This window comes from Haemaphysalis longicornis, unplaced genomic scaffold, assembly GCF_048455015.1.
Source record: "Haemaphysalis longicornis isolate Haplotype H1 unplaced genomic scaffold, Haemaphysalis longicornis Haplotype H1 scaffold_2, whole genome shotgun sequence".
Lineage (NCBI taxonomy): Eukaryota > Metazoa > Arthropoda > Arachnida > Ixodida > Ixodidae > Haemaphysalis > Haemaphysalis longicornis.
The window spans coordinates 174,819,447-174,833,684 of NW_027526295.1; positions in this window are offsets into that span (position 1 = coordinate 174,819,447).

A 14,238-nucleotide genomic window follows, 5' to 3' on the forward strand; every position below is an offset into this window, starting at 1 on the left:
CGGCTTTTGAAAGAGAAGAAAGGATAAAAATGCTTGTGGGTCGAGGTTGCGGCGCCCGTTACGACTACGTAGGCTGTCCAGATTATTCCGCCTCCATTTACTTAGGCACACATCATCGCGCAGGTGTAGCTCCAGCGCAAGAAACCTAATTAAGATGTCAATAACAGGGTGTAATCAGCTACAAAAATAAACGCGGAACTAATCCTTCCTCCGTTTCATGCGCCTCCTTAAACTATTTTTTTCCTAATTTCTTGCGGTCCGCTGAGACGGCTGTGAGGCCGAAGAGACATCGGAGCATTTGCTTTGAGGTTGCCCTCTATAGTATTTGAGAGAAGCGTTCTTGCCACCACACTCAGCCGATTGGACAATCGGCCACTCACGGTAAAGACAATCTTACAGGGAATCGGTCCCTGCCATAAATTTCACAGGAGGCGACAAATTCACTTCTCCGTTTTCTCAGCAATACGTGTTCACACAATTGCCTTTAGTGCCCCAGGAAAGGACTATGGGTGCTTGTGCGCGTCCGCTCTTACCTTCTCCTTTTCGGCTTTTAACACGAAAGTGTTTTATTCCGGGATTCACAAAGATTTCACTTACGTCATATCCGTCACGGAAGTGACGCCAGTACAACGAAGCAAGTCGCCTGTAAAGGGTGCACCCCTGCACACAGGGTCTTCTTGCGGAAAAGCAACATTTAGAACTAAAGAGTACATTATACTTCGGGTTGTTCGTTTTCGGGTTTTATGTTTTTACACGAAAGTGTTTTCTGCCGGGATACACCAAGACTTCCCTGACGTCATATCCGTCACAGAAATGACGCCAGTGCACCTTTGCCGAAGCGATCCGCCAGCAGGACGTCGCTCGCTAAGAACACCCACAAGACAGCCGCCGACCCGCAAATCATGCTCAGCTGCAGATTTCGCTGCACCTTTCACTTTCGTGTTTTACCGATTCCCATGACAGAGGAATCAACCACATTTTTTTTTTTGTCCCACGAACCCTCTTCCCCTAGTGCAGGGTAGCCAACCGAGCTCAACATCTGGTTAACCTTCAAGACTTTCCGTTAACCTTCCGTTCGTTTTCATCTCTCTTCCCCTCTTTCCGATGGGCACAATTTAGAAAATTTTCACCCGATTACATCGCCTCAGCCTTGACGTCGTCTACCCTGGGGGATTCCTGTACTGTATTTGATTCGCTGACGACACCCGCCGCACTTGTGGGCGTTAGTCTGAAGACTTGCGTCCCGTACTACTGGAATTCCATCTTTATGCGACCAAGCGAATAAAATAAATGACAGGGTGAACCTGTTGTGCGACACCGGTACCTTTGCAAAAGCTCCGAGGTGCAAGCAAAGATCTACGAGGTCAGAACAAAGCATTCAGTGCCATAAGGGATTTCCTCCACGCAACACAGGTATGCGAACGTTACTAAATACACGTACATTCCTCTGGACCACCGTGGCAACGCACGTCAGAGTGATGCGTTCTACTGTATGTAGATGAATATTCGTGCATACATTTTCTTATGATATTTTCGTGCAGTTTGTACATAGGTGTATATGCGTTTACTGCATGATGCTTCCGTATTTATAGGCGAATGCAAGCTATTGGAATATTGTTCCGCTATGTAAGTGTATATATTACAGACAGCATATTTTTCACTCAGCGCATGTAGGATCTCTCAACAGCTCTCCTTTCTAATATGACTTGTATTAGTTTGTGGTTTATTAAAACAGCCGCTGTACGTTTTCATTACTCCGACATCTGGAGTAACCAGACCCTCTTTTGGTTAGAGCTAACCTCTCCAATAAATCAATATTTCTCTCTCCTCCCTCTTCCACCTCTTCGTGCTTCCCCGCCTCGATGAAATGCACAAGAAATATGGCACATATCTCGCACATTCAGACGAAAGCAGCGCTTAAGAACGCGTCATAGGAACCTTAAAAGCACGCAGGTTCGAGCTTCACTAAGCTTTCCTTCAGAATTCCCAGAACTGTCCTCAAATTTCGTGAGAACTTTCAGGGCTCGAATCCGCGTTCGCAGAACTTTCCGCTCGCAAATGCGATTCGTGTTTACCCAGTTCCTCGCATCAGGTTATTTTTTTTTTCGACCCTATCGGCCCGTTTAGTTTCAGACAATACGCGCATACACCGTGAACAAGTATTCAGTGCTATTCACTTTTCGAGACCAGAACTTGGTCTGTGTTAACTGCATCATAAACAAACACTTGATTCTCAGATGATGTTCAACCAGCTGGACGTCCCGAGAAATCAATTCTCGTCTAACGGTTCCTTAACATTGGGCATTTGAGCAGCACTATTTCCGTTAAGCATTCCACGTCTTTCTCTCATCCCGAATCACACCTTTTTGCCACTGGAAATGACAGTGTTCTGGTAGTCAATGATCTGTGAAGCATCGTAAGAAATACCGGAGAGTTGCTTCTCAGAATCCCAAGTATTCGCTAAAATAACGCCTCGGAGCGGCAGGTATGCGTGGCTTCCGTAGGAAGTTCTCGCACGCGTTAGGCTCCTCGCAGGGCGAAAGCCAAAAGTCACAGAACTTGCCGTCACTAGCACACCGTGGATTCAGTGAAATTCGAAAGCAATGCGTATATGATTGCTCTATTTGAAACCACAACTAGTACACAAAATACCAACTCAACACGATTCGCTCACTCCGTAGGTAGCACCGGAGAGCGGGTTTGTGGATCTAGCAGTAGCACGCATGTGGGCGGGCTTTCATTGAAATTTTTCAAGCAAATGTATACACAGTCCAGAGAAACTTCCAGAGAAACACGTTAAAATCTCATGCCCAGTCGAAAAAGACGAGAAGAAAAAAGGGCCCATCTCCCCGCGAGGGGGACTCGAGTAAATGCGTCGCATAGGGGGTGGGTGTATTGCGTTAACGTTTAGTGTTTGGGGAGTTGGTGGTAGTGAATGTGTTGTATCAGCAGCTTCTTGACGTAGTTTGAATGAGTCAAGGATATAAGGCGCGTTCGTAGCCTTTCATTCTGTGTCGGTTTTGTGGCGCAGTGGGAAGAGCACCATGTACGTCGCGTTCCGCCCACAGGTAGTGAATGCGTTGTATCAGCAGCTTCTTGACGTAGTTTGAATGAGCCAAGGATATAAGGCGCGTTCGTAGCCTTCCATTCTGTGTCGGCTTTGTGGCGCAGTGGGTAGAGCACCATGTACCTTGCGTTCCGCCCGCGGGGTCGTGGGATCGAAACCAGGCGCCGGTAAGTATTATTTTTTTATATAGTGTAGGGGGAGGGGTGCGGACCTGTTGTTGAGAGCGAGGAGGGTAGCGTGATGCGGGAGGGGAGTGGGGGAGAGGGCGCACCTGGAACGGCTGTTGCGGACGCCGAGGCACGCCGACAAAGCCGGGTGACATCGTGAGTTAAAGAAATGCTCTGCATTTAAAATGTCTGTAGTTTGTCTTTTCGCGTGTCGTACTGTCCCATTATTGTATTCTTGTCGTCTCTTTATTCTGATGTTCTGTCGTGTGTCGTATTCCTGTCCTAAGATTGATGTTCCGTCGTGCCGAATTCCTGTCATGTCGCAATTCTAATGTTCCATCTGTAGTTGCACATGGCGTGAATGTCATTGCTCATTGTGAAGAGTAGCGTAAATGGCAGTTCTTTGGTGACTACAGGAATGTTTGTCGTTGTGAAAATTAACTTTGTTGTTACGACAGAAATGTGTGCCGTAACAACGGATGGCTTTGTAGCGACAACAGGACTTCTGTAGTCACAACAAATTTTTTTTGTCGTACGACAGGAATTCTTGTTAGGTTTTTGCGGTATTCCTGTTGTGGTTTTAGACTGGGTATGGTCCTCATTAAATTTCAACTGAAAGCCTTCCTTTGTAAAATGTAGGAACCAATTGGCTCCGCCATGAATATCGAAGTAAAATTCACCTAACGCCCCCATCAGCACTAAAAGATACTTAATGCTCATTTGAAACAATGTGTAATTCGATCACTTGCATCCACAGGGTAATTGTTGGTCTTTTTTCAGAAGAAACCCGGCGACATTTTGTGCACACCAATATGGCTTCGAGCAAACTTTGCAGCACAAAACTGAACAAACGCCCAGATCCGCAAACACATCGTTATGACTGGGTGACTGAGGTGGCGCGGCACTGTCTTACAGCACAACTCCCTGTTTCATTGCTTTCTCGCATGGATCCTTCAAACTTTTTGCGCTGTTCAGTATTTCGCTCCGGAATTTTGTTGTACGATCGGAGCTACGTAATGGGATATTTTCCCTCTTACGTTCGTGGTGGGGATGTCGGAATTTAAAAAAATAATCTTTTAAGTTAAAGCAGCATAGACGCAAGCAAGCTAAGTGGTAGAATTGACCCCGTATTTGCTATTGACACTGTACTGAGGGCACGGCCATATGCTTGCTTCTTGTCGCTGTAAAGACACCAGTTCTTAAGGTCACTCTTGGCATCGAATAAACAGAGATGTAATGCTATTTTTATGCGAAAATGTGCACATATCCACGTGGAATGTAAACATACATGCGTACAAATCCTGCAACCTGGGGTGACTCGAACTAGTGCGGAATTCTCGTTAACATTGCACTGCACAACCTCTGGAAAAGTGCTGCGATTGGACATATGGCTAGACACATACGATGCGGCGGCCGTAGTTGGGGGCCTGCACGTTACAATTAACTGCTAAGACTAAGTTACAGAGTGCATGACCGAGTGACCCTAGAATTCAAGTAGAAATAGTCCGAGCTTGTTGAACGATAAAATAGAGGCTCTGAGTGGATAAAAACGAACGGCAACGATGGAGGACACCTTTAATGCAACACTGATTGAAGATCCCTTATCGTTTAAGCATCCATCAAATGGGCTGAAGCGAAACTTGGCATGAGTTACCTACAAGTCTCATCGCGTTTGTTTTGTTTGATTTTATTATACTTACCGGTGCTTGGTTTCGATCCCACGACCCTGCGGGTGGAACGCGAGGTACATGGTGCTCTACCCACTGCGCCACAAAGCCGACACAGAATGGAAGGCTACGAACGCGCCTTATATCCTTGACTCATTCAAACTACGTCAAGAAGCTGCTGATACAACGCATTCACTACCTGTGGGCGGAACGCGAGGTACATGGTGCTCTTCCCACTGCGCCCCAAAGCCGACACAGAATGAAAGGCTTCGAACGCGCCTTATATCCTTGACTCATTCAAACTACGTCAAGAAGCTGCTGATACAACGCATTCACTACAACCAACTCCCCAAACACTAAACGTTAACGCAATACACCCACCCCCTATGCGACGCATTTACTCGAGTCCCCCTCGCGGGGAGTGGGCCCTTTTTCTATCCACCCCCCCCCCCCTTTATTTTTCAACTTCGTCCTGGTCCTCCTGAGATGTTATGCATTCAGTACGATGTTTACAGATCCCATTTTACACTTAAGTTCACTTTCCATGCGGAAATTGTCCCCACGTGCGGAAAACTCTCCAAAGGTTGCGCAAACTTCGCTTGGCCAAACATTGATATTGAAAACCGTCTCATTAGTAATTGCGGAAATCTTCACCGGGAAGCAATTGAACCCGAAAGGATAGTCTTTACTTATGCTAACGAGTTTAAGCGCATGAAAGAATCTTTGAGGCATGGACGTTCCATGTTTGCGACACTTCCCCGCCTCACTACACAGCCGTTTATCGGCTCACAAACAATGCTATTTGTCCGCCTTCTGTAGCCCATATGCTATGGACCTTTCTTTTATTGTATCTATATTTTGTTGCGCTACCCGCAGCCTGTAGGACTCCCTCGGGAAACTTTGTTGGCCGACAAAGACAGCGGTTAGGTACGGCATGAGTACTGTGAGCTAAAACCGCAGGAGAATAAAAAATAGGCGTTGATATTCTGCAAGAATATGCTACTAATTATATACTATTAGGCAGCATTGAAAAAAAGAAACAAAAAAAACGTTTTTGCGGAAAAATACATTACACAGATGCGTTAAACAAATATATAGATTTCACTTTTCTTTTGTTTTATAAACAATTTTGAATTCATTAAAGCTGTACTTAAATGCCGTTATTTTATTATCCTTATTGCCGGCTGTTCACAAACGTCCTGCAGTAGTAATCTTAGTTGCCTTTCAATACTGAAAAAACGTACTTCGTCTACTTCGAGTGGGATTCACAAACATAGGAAGCGTTCACCCGGGTGAAAAATTATAAAAACTCCCATTTATATCCTTAACTCGTGGAGCTTAGCGCAATAGTTTGTAGTCGCTACATCGTAGCTGTTGAGATTAAAACACCTGAAGCACGGCTAAACTACCACGAAAAATAGTCGAACCTGTTTCATAGTTTAACCCTTGCAACATCTAGAAGCTTCATTACAGGCCATACGCAAGATATAATATCTAATGTAAAGGTAACCTGCAAGTCCCTAGTTGTTCAACTCCTTCCTAAAAAGCTGTTGAGTCACAGCGTTTGAATTACATCCGTCGGCAATTATTTACCATTGGAGAATCAAACTGAAATCATTTGTAACACATTCCCTTCAAGCTATTTTTCGCAGATTCATAAGGACAAAAAAGGACGTATTCAAGTAATTAAACCTTACGGACAAAGATTAAGGACAATGGGCTTTATGTCCCAAAAACAAACTTCACAAACCAATTTTAAGTCTGTGCATAGTGACCAAGATGACAACAGATGGTGGTAAATAAACTTTATTCTCTGTCTGTACATTGCGTAAAATGTGTTAAAAAACTGCAGAAAACCCCAAATATTTAAAATGTCGTCGAAAATACACCATAAAAGCGACCCTAGTTTAATCTACCCGACATTTTTTGCGTTCATTATCATATCTTCAGGTTTCCTTGTTTTGCTACCAGCCACAACTCAAGTATTCCTAAAAAGGCACTTTGTAACCATGGTTACCTAACCCCCTTTCCTCTTACAAGAAATTTCACTAAGGACGCGGGTTTTATCCCTGTTGCAAAAACAACTTTTCATGTGGAGGCTCAAAACAAAAACATCAGTGCCCTTCCGCTCTGTGAACAAGGCATGCGGCAAAGCTGGGTGCAGCGAAAGGTGGGCACGAAACAAAACACATTTGTTTGTCATTTACCATTGAGCGTACTTCCTAGCCAATCAGCCGAATGAAACTTGGAAGGAGTACAGTTTTACTCTAAAAGAAAAAATATCCCGCGTATCTGTTCCTTTCGTTGCAAATGTCGACAAAAGACGATAGCCTTTCGTCATATGCCAAGTAAATGCTTCCCTTCGCTTTCCCGCTCACCTCTCATGCTGTTTTTTTCCCGCTGCGCTCCTTCCAAGGTAAACACGCTGGAGGTTTGTTCAACTCAGTTTAAATTTACCGCCTTTCACTGCTCCAGGCCGGGTGCCTCGATGCCAGCGCTGCCGCACGGCGAAGACGCGCGTGAACCGAGGCGCCCTATTTCAACGTTTATAGAACCACGTTGCCTTTCTCCACGTGCGTTCCAAGCGGAATGTGCAACCTATCTAGTAAAACCTTTCCTAACTGTTTTCGTTTGATTTTTTTAAATGCCGTTAGAAGCTATAGTTGCGCGGGCGACAGCAGGCGATGGGGTGAATTGTTTCTTATGCAGTAGAGGCAGTATTTCTTTTGAATCAAGCGTCCACGAATTTGTTATGAAGAAACACTGCAAATTTCACTCATGTATTGATTTTCTGCCTGATATTTGAGCAATGTGTTGTTCTTGTTCAGTAATGTTGACAAGTATGAACATTGCCACCGGGCATCGACGCTTAGAATTGGCTGTGGGTATATAAACCTATTGCGCAGCTTATTTTTCACTTTGGCCGGGTGGCTGACTCGCGTTACATACAGACAGACATACATTGATATACAGACAGACCAAAATTTTCGCGATAGCCTAAAAACATGAGCCTCCGTTTCTCTCCTGCGTCGTCGTCATCTTACTGTCCGTGTGACACACCAACCCAGATAGCTCAACCACAGAGGACAGCAGTCAGTCAGGTCGCATTGGACTGGGACACGTCGCATTGGACTGGGACACGTACACATTAAAATCTCCCCCCAGAAGAACGGGTACGTCTACAGTGAGCGCGCGAAGCTTGCCTGCTCTTGCACCTTCCCCTCCCCCGCCTCCCGAATTTACGCATAAAAATGGTATACGCGAGAGAAAGAGAGGCTGCGCGTGGCGCGCAACATAAACTACTCGGAAAAGAGGCGGCGAGATGGAGAGGAGTATAAGGTGCGGCTGCAACGAAACTCCCTCCACAAATGGCTATGCTTCATTGCTAAGCATACAATGTAAAAAAGCATGCTTGCGCAAGCCTATTTAAAGTTGGCTTCACCCCCAAACGCAAGTGAATTGCTAGAAATACATTTTTTTTTCAAGAGCAATAGAGGACATCAAAATAAATATAGGAGACCCGAAGACCTCGCTGTTCTAGTGCGCCGCACTTTGGCCGTCGTTACTGTGGTTTCACGGTGGCGATGTCCTCCGCGTTGCAACCGAGCGAATGATGGTAAGCAACAAGACTTAATGAAAACATAGGAGGAGAGTGTCGCGAAATTGTGAGGGGGACGGCCGTTTGCCGAGGCAGTGCGAGACGCTCCACCGAAAGTGTGAAGGGGAGGGTAGTTGCCGAGCACGCGCCGGACGCGTGAGTGAAAACCGCCCTCGACGTCTAGTGGCGCCCGAGAAAGAAAACGCAAAACCAGGCAAGCGTCTTGTTCTTTCAAGTTCTGCGTGCAGCCCGTTCATCGGTCCTTCGAGTCCTTTATCGTCGTCCTCGTTGCGTGGCTAATTCGAACCACGTGACATTTGTGCGGGAGTTTCAAACACGATTTACAAAACATGCTAGGTTGCGCCGACTTGCTGCGACATAAAGGCAGCGTAGTGCGCACAACTGTGGGTTCGCTGATCACGCGATCACTTTCCGAGACACAACAGATATGCGCCTTGACCGAGAAGGCTTCAGTTCGCGCTGCCCACGAATTTCGCATTAGGGGTTATCGTAATCGTCAGGCATTTTTATGAATCGTTTAATACGCTCAACGCAAGCCTCCGAATTTTCTTTCCACACGCCGAGTTCTCGTTCCACACAGGCGGGAGAACTGGGGGATTAATATCCAGCTTTTCAGTAAAGCGCCCGTGTGTCAATATTTCGGCGCACGCTAAAATCGCTAAGCTGTCAAGACTAAATCGAAGCTCTGCACTACGGGGCGCCTCAAACACATTAATGGCGGCGGCGCGTAATATAAACAGTTTTTCTTTAAATGTTAACGTCCCTCGGGACCTGAATGCGTTTACTTTCTGGTCTTGTATAACAACATATTGAGGGACGGCGTTTCGCAAGAAGGTCCTTATTCAGTCGCCGAGCCCAGACGTTCGTCCGCAGTCGAAGCGAGGGGATGATGATGATCATTTACAGATGATAATGGCGGTGGGTGCACGGATATGACTAACCGGGAAACACACCCCTTGGTGTCCACAATGCAGGCGATGATGGTAATGCTGCGTTCGGGCATAATGTCCGGCAATAACGTCCTTATGCTCACAATATCACCTTTTCTATTTCGGTAAACCTAGCCAGAATTTTTAACATCTGTTATGGTTTGCAAAAAAGTGTACGTTACTTAGTACAAAACATATTATCGCTTCGATTACGGTCACCACGCTGCAAAATTTATTTCTCTTCTCCTTTTCTTCTACCCCTCAGCCACAGGCGAGGAAGCAACAGTATTTTAACTCCTCAAGAAATTGCACGGAGGCATCGAGCCGAAACGGTGCACCACACGGCGTTAAGAAACGGGGCCACGCGCTCGGTATATGTGTTCAGCGCCTCCCCGACGTCCCGACTCACTCAATCTCCACGACGCTCTGAACGACCGGATAGAGAGAGCGCGGAGAAGACGGCGGTGTCGGCGACGGTTTGTTCATTGTCCCTACATGAGGCGGTGGGAAAACGGCCGAGCGACGCAGGAGGCGGCAGTTTCTCCTCACACCACTAAACGCGCCGTGACCCGAGCCGACAGAGAAGCGCCGCATTTACGGGTCCAAACACCGCGCCACAACCCCGATGTGAACGGGCCGCCTGGCGTTCTGCCATGACGTTTACGTGATCGTCCGGCGCCGGCTAGGGGGAGAAAGGAAACCGTTCAATGAAAGGGCGAAATAGGGAAAATGCAAGGCCCATATAGGGATACATGGAAGGCGTTGGAAAACAGAATTGTATACCGAGAGGTGGGACGGACGGAGCGAAAGTAAAAACACAAAGAAAAGACCTATAGTGGACTGGAGAACGAAAAAAAAAAACTAGTTGATTCCTCTGTCGTAGGAATCGGTAAAACACAAAAGCGAAAGGTGCAGCGAAATATGCAGCTGAGCATGATTTGTATGTCGGTGGCTGTCTTGTGGGTGTGCTTGGCGAGCGACGTCCTTATGGCGGGTCGCATCGGCAAAGGTGTACTGGAGTCATTTCTGTGATGGATATGACGACGGTGAAATCTTTGTGTATCCCGGCATAGAACACTTTCGTGTTAAAAAAATTCCCCCGCATTTCCCCGAGGGGGAGAATGTGAAAGTGCGAATGCACGGTTGTCGGCCCGCTTGCGGCGCTTGCGCTCGGCCCCCGCAGCCCACCGCCTCGCCGCCTTCTCTTCCATCTCTTCGATCGGGTTTGTAGTATCACGTGTACACCACGCAGTTATCAAGCCGCTATAACGCCGCTGAGTCGCCAACGCACGCCGCTGACGACGTAGTTTGAATGCGTTAAAGATATAAGGCGCGTTACTCACACTGATATCAGCCTGGCGTCCGTAGCTTAGTCGGTAGCGCGTCGCGCTGCGGCCGCAAAGTCCTCGGATCGAAACCTGGCGCCGGATGCTGTTTCTTTTTTAAATATGGAGGAGCACTGCGGACGCCGCCGACGCCGACGCCGGCGGTGGATGGTTTGGGGTCGCTTATAAAGTGCAGTCGCACTTAATATAAAACCCGAAAACGAACAATCCGAAGTATAATGTACTCATTAGTACTAAAGGTTGCTTCCCCGCAAGAATACCCTGTGTGTAGGGGTGCACCCTTTACAGGCCGCTTGCTTCGTTGTACTGGCGTCAGTTCCGCCAGTGACGTAAACGAAATCTTCATGAATCCCGGAATAAAACACTTTCGTGTTAAAACAACAGAGGAAAACTGTGATGTAAGAGCGCTATTCGAACCTATCCCTCTTGTGCGTTAACGGGGCCTTTCAGCCCCTGCCCTCGGCCCAACCGTTACCAAACGCACACGCACGCCGCTGCACGCTTCTTCGCCTTGTAAAGATATGTCCTTCAAAGCAAGGAGAGATTGGCAGAGTGGGGAAGGCTGGAAATACAATAACAAAGCTCAAAGGTTACCGAATTCAAGACGAAGTGAAAAACCGGCTCTTTCTCTGCGCTCTCGCGTTACTACTCTGTATACACTCCGTTTTCCAATCCTTCCCAGGCGACCCACTGCTGCCTGTATTCTACTCGCCGCCCGCATTTTCACGTTTTCGCTCTCTTTTCTCCTCCCTTTCGCCGCATTTTACCGGCGCTGTCGCTTCTCCTGTCAATTCCGATGCAGCGAGAATGGAACAGCCCCACGGACGCGCGGATCAATTTTTGATGCTCCCGCGTCGGAACGGAATGCATAAGCGCCCGGGGACAGTAAAACAAACTTTCTGTCCGTCTCTGTCAGCGGTGGTGGCAGTGAATTTGTTTTCCCACGTCGGCAACGGGTTCACACATCTCGTGCGTGGTAGCACCCGCCTGGGCATTTCGACTCTTCATTTTTATTTGTGCCTCGCTCTCCCTGAAGGTCTATTTATTTATTTTTTTGTACGTCAAACTCTTATTATCTTTTCTTTAAACTATGAAATCTAGAAAAAATAAAGAAATGCGGATTCTCTTGTTGAGGAAACCGTGTGTTCCTAAAACAGCCGCGCAATTAGACCATTCAATTTACCCGACAAATTTTCCATCGTAGACATTGTAGTAAGCGGTTTTAATTCCACATTCGTCGATAAGCGACCTGCAAAACAAGAACAGAAACAAAGAAAGAAATAGAGATAAATATATAGTCATTGCTGAAAAAAACTAAATTGATTGCTTGATTAATTGACTTCCGCCTTGGGTGGTCCCCAGAGCACACGGGAAACGTTTCGGTGCTAAATATAAAGCAGCAGCAGCAGGAGGAGGAGGAGAAGGAGGAGGAGGAGCAGGAAGAGGATGAAAAACTATTCGACTCAAGAGCTGGTAGGTGGGCGGGGTCCTTAGTCCAGAACTCCGTTGGTACTACACACCGTCTTACCCCTTTCGGTCAGCCATAACTGCCTATTCGGGTCAGAGCTGGCAAGTTCACTCGCCCAATGCTCGTAGGTAGCACTGGGAATTGGTTTCAAGCCAGGGTTGTTATGGCACTCCCAGGCCATATGATATAGAGTAGCGCGTCGGCCGCAGTAATTGCACAGTGGAAAAGGGGGGGGTGGGATATAGAGTGTGGGGTGAATGGCGTGTACTTTCGTGGGGTCTGGGAACGTGTTTGTTTGTTGGTTGGTTGGTTCCTTATGTCATGGCGCGTACCCACGCGGGGGATTGGCGGCGGAAGGTCACTTCTTGTTCTTTGGACAGCGAGTCAGCTCCTGGCGGGTAAGTGCGTCGGATAGCCTGTAGTGTTGCGTTATGTCGCTGAAAATAGTGAGAGGGTGATCTGCCCGGTTGTCATCCTCCAAGGGTGCCTGGTTTGCAAGACCTTGGGCGAACGCATGGGCTGCTCAGGAGAAGGAGCGGATAAGGAAAGTCATTAAATAAGAACTTAAGTTAGAGACTGAAATATTCGGAGCCGGCAAAAAACAGTGCCCGAATTCACCAAAGTACCGCGTACTGCTGACTCGGCGAGGCTTAGGATACTCAGAAGCGTATTGTGGGAGACCTGCAGGCATTGAAATCTCCTCGAGGTACGCTGGTTCATGCACACCCAATTTGCTGCCCAGAATAGAGGGCGCTCTGCAAGATGAGAAGACGACAAAAAAATTACATCATTCATTTCCAAAGAAAGTTTACAGAAGCTCGAGAGTTCTCTCAGATCAAAACTGCGTCAGAAGTGCGCTCAACCCTCGGTGAAAGTGCGTCCAATCGGTCGTCAAACGTTCAAAGATCAACATCGCAAACAAAGACCGAACACATGCGATGATTTTCGCGCGCACTAAGTGCGCGCAAACACGACCGATCTAAATGTACACCTATACGTGGTTTATGAGACAAAGGTACACTATTGTACTACTTCTCTATGATCGTGGCGTGTATTGTCTTATCTAGAACCGTCTCTTTTTCTCGAATTTGAAGGGACCGTTTTAACGCAATGGAAGCCCGTTTGCACGCATGTGCCGTGTGTGCAGGGGAGTTATTAGAGCTTTCCGGTCGACCAACCGGTCCATCGAGAAATGCATTAGTTTTTTGACAGGATGCCATCGGCGCCACTAAGAAAGCTTTAGTTTTAATACATGGGTGTCAGCTGCAGCGAATGCAGAATGGGATTATCTGTTTTCTGGTTGTTCCGCAGTGGCATGTGACGATTGCGGGAATTTTCAAAATGACAACACGCTTCGAAAACCAATTTTTTAACAGCGCAAATGTTGTACAAGCCGTAATTTCGGCGTTACAGAAAAAATACCAAGAAAATGCGGAGCGCTCGTGAGCGCGTGCCTCGCGGCATCCGCTTCCCCGGCTCACTTAGTGCATTTAGCAAAAAAATTAAAAATAAATTAGGTGAATAAAAATAAAAAAACTCCAGCGCGGTCGACGAGCGCTACCGCGCATGTAATCCTCGGCATGAGGAACACGACGATATTGATGCATATGACGATGACTACTGTTAGCACAGTGCAAAGCAACGACAGAACATGTAAATAAACCATTTCAAACTTTACAAATGCCTGGTGATGTGTCCTTCAGTGCCCACGTAAAAAGAAATCCTGCAGCTTCGCTGTGGTTCAAGCCTTGCGTGACCTAGTGCAAGCTTCGGCAGTTGAGCTGGTGAAAGTCTACAAGGCTGAGGATGACTTTGCATCCACCACTCGCCGCGAAGAAGACGACGGCCTCTTCGATGCGCGTTACGACGATTACTAGCACCGCAGCTATGCAAATAAACAATGATACTGAAACCTAACTACGTGTCCGGCAATGCTCACCTACGACAGCTTCGCCATTCAAGTCTTGCGCGTGAG